Here is a 6,715-nt window from a genome sequence, read left to right as displayed (position 1 = left end):
GAAGGTGGGGTTGAATTACGAGTTTGTTTGTTTATTTACTTATTTATTTTTTAGAGAGGTTTTTGCTACAGGGCGCGTGCGCTCACCAGACAGACAGAGAGAGACAGAGAGACAGAAAGCGAGAAATCACCCCCCTGGGGAGATGGCCACACCGCAATCCCTTCTCCTCTCGGGATCTTGGGCACGCACACATATGCGCCGGCGTGAGTTTAAGCCACCAACCAGATCCGGGACTCAAACTGCAGTCAACTACATGGGAGTTCAGCAACATAGCCATTACGCTAAATGCTGGTCCCTTGAGTATTTTTATTGTAAAATTTATTTCCTTTTCCCCCTCTCTCTCTTTTTAATTTATCAGAGAGCGCTTGTGCTCACCAGAGACAGAGAGGGAAAGTAAGAGAGCACCCCCTGGGGAGTGGTCATGCCACAGGCCCCTCTCCTCCCTGTCGCCCTCCTTGGGGGATTTGGAGCATACATGCACATATGCCAAGTGCATTTTTCACAGTCACCCATGCGGGAACCAGTTGCCTTAGCCAGTGCCATGGACTGGCCCTATCTTTATTTTTTTTTAGTTCCTTTTTTTCCATGAGAGAGAGAGAGAGACAGTGTGTTCGTGCCAGCCGCGTCTCAGCCAGCCCAGCTCATGGGTGCACACATGTGTAATTGGCATGCGGAGGGAAGCCTTGGCCTTTTCCCGTGTGGGTCCAGTCGATGATCACTCTGCCATCTCTTCAGCCTGTGAATGTATTTTGTTGCAAAAAGATGAAAAATCCACGCATAGTTTTTCCATAGTACGGATTTCCCATGAACATTTCCCAGACCTCCACGTGTGTGTGTGAGACCCCGTGTGCATGTGTGTGTAAGACCCCATGCGTGTGTGTAAAGACACTGTGTGTGTAAGACCCATGTGTAAGGTCCTGTTTGTAAGACCCCGTGTGCATTTGCATGTCCTTGTGCAAGACCCCATGTGCATGTGTGTAAGACCCAGCGTTTGTAAGATCCCATGTGCTTGTGTAAGACCCCACGTGTATGTGTGCGTGTGTGAGACCCAGTGTGTGCAAGACCCTGTGTGCACATGTGTGCGTGTGTGAGACCCTGTGTGTGTAAGACCCCATGTGTGTAGGCATGTAAGACCCTGTGTGCATGTGTGTGTAAGATCCTGTGTATATGTGTGTGTGTGAGACTCCCCCATGTGTGTAAGACCCCGCGTATGTGTGCGTGTGTGTGAGACCCTGTGCGTGCAAGACCCTGTGTGCACGTGTGTGTGAGACCCTGTGTGTGTAAGACTCCATGTGTGTATGCATGTAAGACCCTGTGTGTATGTGTATGTGAGACTCCCCCGTGTGTGTGCATGTGTGTAAGACCCCGTGTGTGTGTGTGTGTGCGTGCACGCACGCGCGCGCATGCGTGTGGTATGGATACTGCTACCCTACCTCTGTCTACCTCTGTCTGCCCATAGCAGACATCACTAATCAATTACAGCTGTCTTTCCTGCCGAGGCAGGGATTGGGGCTACGCTGCAGTGCCCTAGGCACCAGCACCAGTGAGGGGACTTGGCAGCAGCTGGGACCTGTTTGCCATGTGTGGCCTTCTCCATTGTTGGGTGGGTGGGTTCAGTGGGACGGCTGTGCAGGACAGAATTCACGCGAGCCTGGCTTCATAGCAAAGCGATGCCTTGCCTTTTTATTTTCCTGCAGGAATCCCCTGGGACCCTTCCTGTTTGTCAGCAGCCAAGGTGTTGGCAGGAAATTCAAGAAAACAGGTCAGTGTCTGCCCAGGTCTGTTGTGTGGTGCGCCTGGCATTGGGGGTGTCACTGCTGTCTGAAGTCAGTCCGCCTCACCCCGACGCTGTGGCCTGGGCGGGATGGAAGAGGTGCTGCTCTGTTCTACACGTCGCTCTGTCCTCCCTGTGTGGAGTGGACAGCCCTTACGTTGGGTTCTGGAGGCAGGAGGGCACTACCCCGCCCACTGTTTCTGACTGCTGGCTGGCAGCACCCTTCGTTTCTCTTGGCCACCCCAGTTGCATGGAGGAAGCCCAGCCAAGCAGGAGAGGCCTGTAACTTCCTGCTTCCTGTCCCTTCCCGGCAGGCTTCGTAGCCGGGGTGGAACAGCCACCCCTCTGCAGGCAGGGAAAGGAGCCGTCCAGGTCTCCCTCCTGTATGCCGGCTGCCCCAGAGCCCTCCCTGCACTGGGGGCTAGCTGGCCTCTGCCCTCCAGGCCCCTGGGGTCTTGCCCAGGGCTCATTCTTTGATCCCAGTAGGCGGGCACGGGGCTCCTGTTGAGCTGGCCCGGGGGAGCCACTTGGCTCCCTGCCCACCCCTGCAACAGACCGGGGCCTGTTAATACTTTAATTTATGTCCATTCTACCCCGTGCTTCTCCCTGCTGAGCAGTTTGTACACTCTTAGCTTCGGTGAACCCAGTCGTGTTGGTGGAGTTGGGAGGATGGGTGGGGAGGCAGAAGCTGCTGGCTGGTGGCTTCTTTCACCAAATGGCTCCGTGGCCTGTGAGTTACAGCTGGCGTGATGTGGTGGCCCAACAGTGGCCACGAACTCTTCCTGTCCTGCCACAGTTGAACCAAAGACTGTGGGTGTTGGTGTTCACGTCTGCTGTCACCGTCGACCGTCGTTTTAGATCCCTGTTTATTTATCTGTCTACTTTCAGTTTTTGTTATAGGACACGTGCATTTGCCAGAGACAAAGGGAGAGAGGACGCGAGAAATCACGCCCCGGGGGGATGGCCATGCCGCAATCCCTTCTCCGTTCTCTTGGAATTTTAGGCATGCACGCACATGCACTTGGTGTGGTTTTCAAGCCATTGCGTCTAGGACCTGAGCCTCAGTCGGCCACGTGGGGTCCACCCACCCTACCACCATGCCACCGGCTAGCTCTCGTTTTAGGTTCTTTATATATGTGTACAGTACATTAACTGAAATCCTATTAAACTTTAACTTAGACCTCACCGGACTTTCACAATAGTCTGTGGTGGCTGTCACGTTCCCCCGTCTGAGAGCCCGTCTGTGCTGCAGGTGGGAAGGGACCCCAGCCCCATGCCCCTGCACAGCGCTCGCCTTTCCTGCTGCAGACACGGCCTGTCCTTGCTTGCTGGCGTCCTTGGCAGCCCCCCTGCTTGCCTGCACAGGAATGTGTGTGCGCCTTCCTGGGCCGGCCGGCTGGGTGTCTGCTTTCACCCTTGCAGCTCCGGGTGTGGGGCATGGCTGACATCTGCCTGTGCGGTGCAGCCAGGCACACGGGCCTGGCCGAGGACAGTCAGGCTGGCGAAGCTCGGGCTGCAGAGAGGGAAGGACCCGAGCGCAGGGGTGGACATGCCGCGTGGCACAGTCCACCCTCCCACCCCACTCTGCGAGACAGAGCCTGGGGTGTTTCCTGGGAGCCCTGCAGAGCCTCAGGGAGATGTGCTGTCCCTGACTCCTGTGGCCAGAGTGGCTAGGTGACTGTCTTCCCTCTGTGCACACTAGAGCCTGGCGAGAGAGCTGGGCAGGGGACCTCGCAGACAGGAAGCTTTTCTTCTCTGAAGGCTGCGGCCTCGGGGACTTTGGTTTTGCCATTGCTTGCTTGCTTCTTTTTGGTTGTCGGAGGAGTCAGTGCTTGTCAGGGAGAGCGCGGTAGAGAGAGAGAGGGAGGACGTGCCGCCCACAGGACATGGTCACACCGCAGTCCCTTCTCCGTTTCTCTGTCCCGTTGGGATCTGGGGCACGCACACACATGCCTAGCTCATCTCTCAAGCCTCTAGGGCTAGGATTTGAACTACAGTCAGCCCTGTGGGATCTGGCTCCCCTGTCCACTAGGTTACAGGACCAGCCTGTTTTTGTCATTTTTGACTCACGCCTGATCCCGTGGAATGATGACCCCCGGGGCGGGAGGCTCTCGCCCTGCTTCCTGCCATCTCTTACTGCTGTCTGGTCTTGGCCAAGTGGATTTGCTTTCTTCAGCCTCTGGGTGACCCCTGCTCGGTCCCTTCTGTCTCTGCTGTGGGTGATTCCTAACGTGGGGTGGGATGGGGACCTGCCTGCTCTGGTTCCCAGGCCTGGGGCTTCCCTGCCTCCTCGTCCTTTTCCCAGCTCCCCTGCCTCTGGCTCAGCGCTGGCCGGAGGAGGGGGGACAGGTTAATGAGTAAACGGAGGCCCTGGCTTCTGGTAGGCACAGGGCTGGGGGCGGAGGTTGTTTACAGAGGTGGCCTAGGGTCCTCCTTCCCACATCCCCGGCGCTGGCGGCTGTGCTGTGCCCTGCTGGTAAGGCTGGGTGTTGCCCCCCCCCCCCCTTGGAGCCAGTAACTTCCACTTCGAGCGTAACCACGGCTTTGTGAAGTGTCTGCCCAGGTGCGGTTCCGCTTCCAAACCCCTCCCTGCTCCCAACCAGAAGTGCCGCTGGACACTGCCCGCAGCGACTGAGGTCTCCAGACTGGAGGAGGCAGAGACCTCCGGGCTTCCTGAGGGGTACTCCCTGTGCCTTTCAACCTGCCCTCTGGGACAACTGTGGATTTCATTTTTTGACAGTCCATTGTTGACTATATTTCTTATGAATTATTTATTTAATTTTATTTATTCATTCATTTATTTAAATTTGACCAGAGAGAAAGAGAGAAGTGAGAAAGCAATCCACCAGGTCTGAGACTTGAACTGTGGACGACCCTGTGGGAGTGTGCAGTGCCTTAGCCACCACGCCACCTACTGGTCCCCCATTGTTTACTGTTATCTGTATTTTTGAGTTTACCACACCCTTCTGCCCTGCTTTCCCTCCCACCTATTATATTTTGAACTTCCACTTGCTTCCTGGGAGTCTTATGACATCTCTAGGCTTCTCGGTCAGCGGTCAGCGCTTGTTTAAACATCCGATCTCATGATGGGAGCGGGGAAGGAGGGGTGGAGGGCGGCCAGGAAGTCTCTGTCTTCGCGGCTCTGTTGAGGAGGAAGGCTGGAGGCTCCCCTGGTCTCTGCTGCAGATCCCGGGCCTTGGCCATCATCGCCTGGGGCTGCTGCCACACCCCATAGCGCCTTTGTGTGGGTTTGACAGTCGGCCCCTTCCGGGTGTCACCTTACACTGCCTGGGCAGGGGCCTGGCTGTGTGAGCTCGCTCGCCGTGTGCACATGGTGCTGCGCTCCTTCACACCCAGTGAGGGAGCGTGTCGGGTCAGGGCCTCTGAGAGCAGCGGACAGATGAGGAAGTGAGCCCGGGGGATGCTCAGCGAGGTTGGAGCAGGGTGCGGCCATGCATGAGTGTGTGTGTGCTTGCCCCGTGTGTGTGCTTGTCCCGTGTGTGTGGCTGAGCGAGTCCGCGTGGGCGAGGGTGCAAGGGAGCTCTGGTTATTCTGGGGCTCAGCTGAGAGGCCCACCCGTGCTGCCCAGGTGGTCAGTGTGTACCTGTGATGTGCTTGCAGCCTCCCAGGAGGGCAGAAGACCTGGCCCCCTGCAACGGCACGGTTTCTGAGGCTCACAGCCTGAGACCCCAACAAGCCCTGCGTGTGGAGAGGGTGCTGGGAAGAGGGCAGGTCCTGTCTCAGCAAGTCCCGGCCCATCTGGGCCGCACCCTGGAGGAGGCTCCTAGGGCGGCTGGCTGGGTATGAATAGCGTGTGTTGGGGTGGGAGCATGCGGAACGGCCTTGCGGAAGGCCTTTTGCCTCTGAGAAATGAGGTAGAGGTCTGGGCTTGCAGCTGCCCACTCGTCTGCCCACTTGCCCGAGTCCTGGGAGAGCCCCAGCGGCTTCGTCTGAGCACTGGCAGTACAGATTGCAGGGTCCGGGTGCCCCCAGAGGGCAATGACGTGCAGAGCTCCAGTTTGACCTTCCTGTGTGCTGTCTGCACGGCGGCCTGGAGGGTGGGAGGGGCGCCCGCAGCATCTTCCGGGGTGCTCTGGCTCCAATCAGTTTCCACTGACTTGGTGGGTGGCAGAGTGGGGAGCCCTCTGTTGGACAGAGGAGCTGGAGGAGGTGGCAGCTGGCGGCCTGGCCCGGTAGGGCAGGGAGAATCAGAGGACAGCATCCAGTCGAGGGCAGGGCTAGGTGGGACTTTTTCTTAGCACCCCTGGAGGGACTCAGGGGCTTTTGGTTTGGCCTTTGAGGGCAAGGTGGGGTATCCAGAGGTAAAGGAAAGGGGCTCTTTGAGGGGGCGCACTGCGGTTGGAGTGCTCGGAGGCAGGGTGGGGGTGGGCAGAGATGGGTGTGGCCTGGGTGGAAGAGGAGGAGCATGGCTGGCCACCAAAGGCGGCTCTGTCTCGGGCACCTGGGATGCCAGGCAGAGGAGCTCCAGGTAGGGGCTGGCAGTGGAATGGCAGGATGGAAAGGGACGTTGAGGAGGGATTAGCTTGTAGCAGAATTCAAGGTGACTTGTTACAAAAGCATCCACAGTTTGGTCGCCAGAATAACACACCCTCATCACGATATTCAGGCGTTGCGTAACAGCAGAGAAGGCAGGTCTGGCGTAATCCCACTTTTCAGAGATAATCCCTGTTAATACTTCAGCGTATAGTTTTGCCAGGTACTTTCATAATGGACGGCACCCAGCCGGCTACCTGCTTAGCTCCTCCCTTCTCATAGATGGAATTTATCAGACCTGCTGCTCTGCAACTGCTTAAGCCATCTTTCCACCTCAGTGCACATGGGGTGACCTCATTCTCTGCAGTAGCCGCATCGCCCGCTGCGTGGGTTTGCTGTCTGTTATCTGGGCCGCACCCCAGGTGCTGGATTAACACGGCAGGCCAC

At 57.2% G+C, this 6,715-nt stretch overlaps 1 protein-coding gene across 1 annotated transcript in view; it reads left to right on the top strand.

The window, feature by feature from the left end:
• Nucleotides 1–1,694: 1,694 nt before the first annotated feature.
• The window catches only part of TSPAN9 (tetraspanin 9), a 228,849-nt gene continuing 223,828 nt past the window's right edge, over nucleotides 1,695–6,715 (top strand). The window contains exon 1 of the mRNA XM_027769674.1: nucleotides 1,695–1,762. The gene's annotated coding sequence lies outside the window, so the exon portion shown is untranslated. The remainder of the gene's footprint in view (nucleotides 1,763–6,715) is intronic.

The sequence above is a fragment of the Tupaia chinensis genome, unplaced genomic scaffold, assembly GCF_000334495.1.
Source record: "Tupaia chinensis unplaced genomic scaffold, TupChi_1.0 Scaffold150288_1, whole genome shotgun sequence".
NCBI lineage: Eukaryota > Metazoa > Chordata > Mammalia > Scandentia > Tupaiidae > Tupaia > Tupaia belangeri.
The sequence above is the reverse complement of the archived record's forward strand: the minus strand, read 5'-3'. Positions and strand labels throughout refer to the sequence as shown.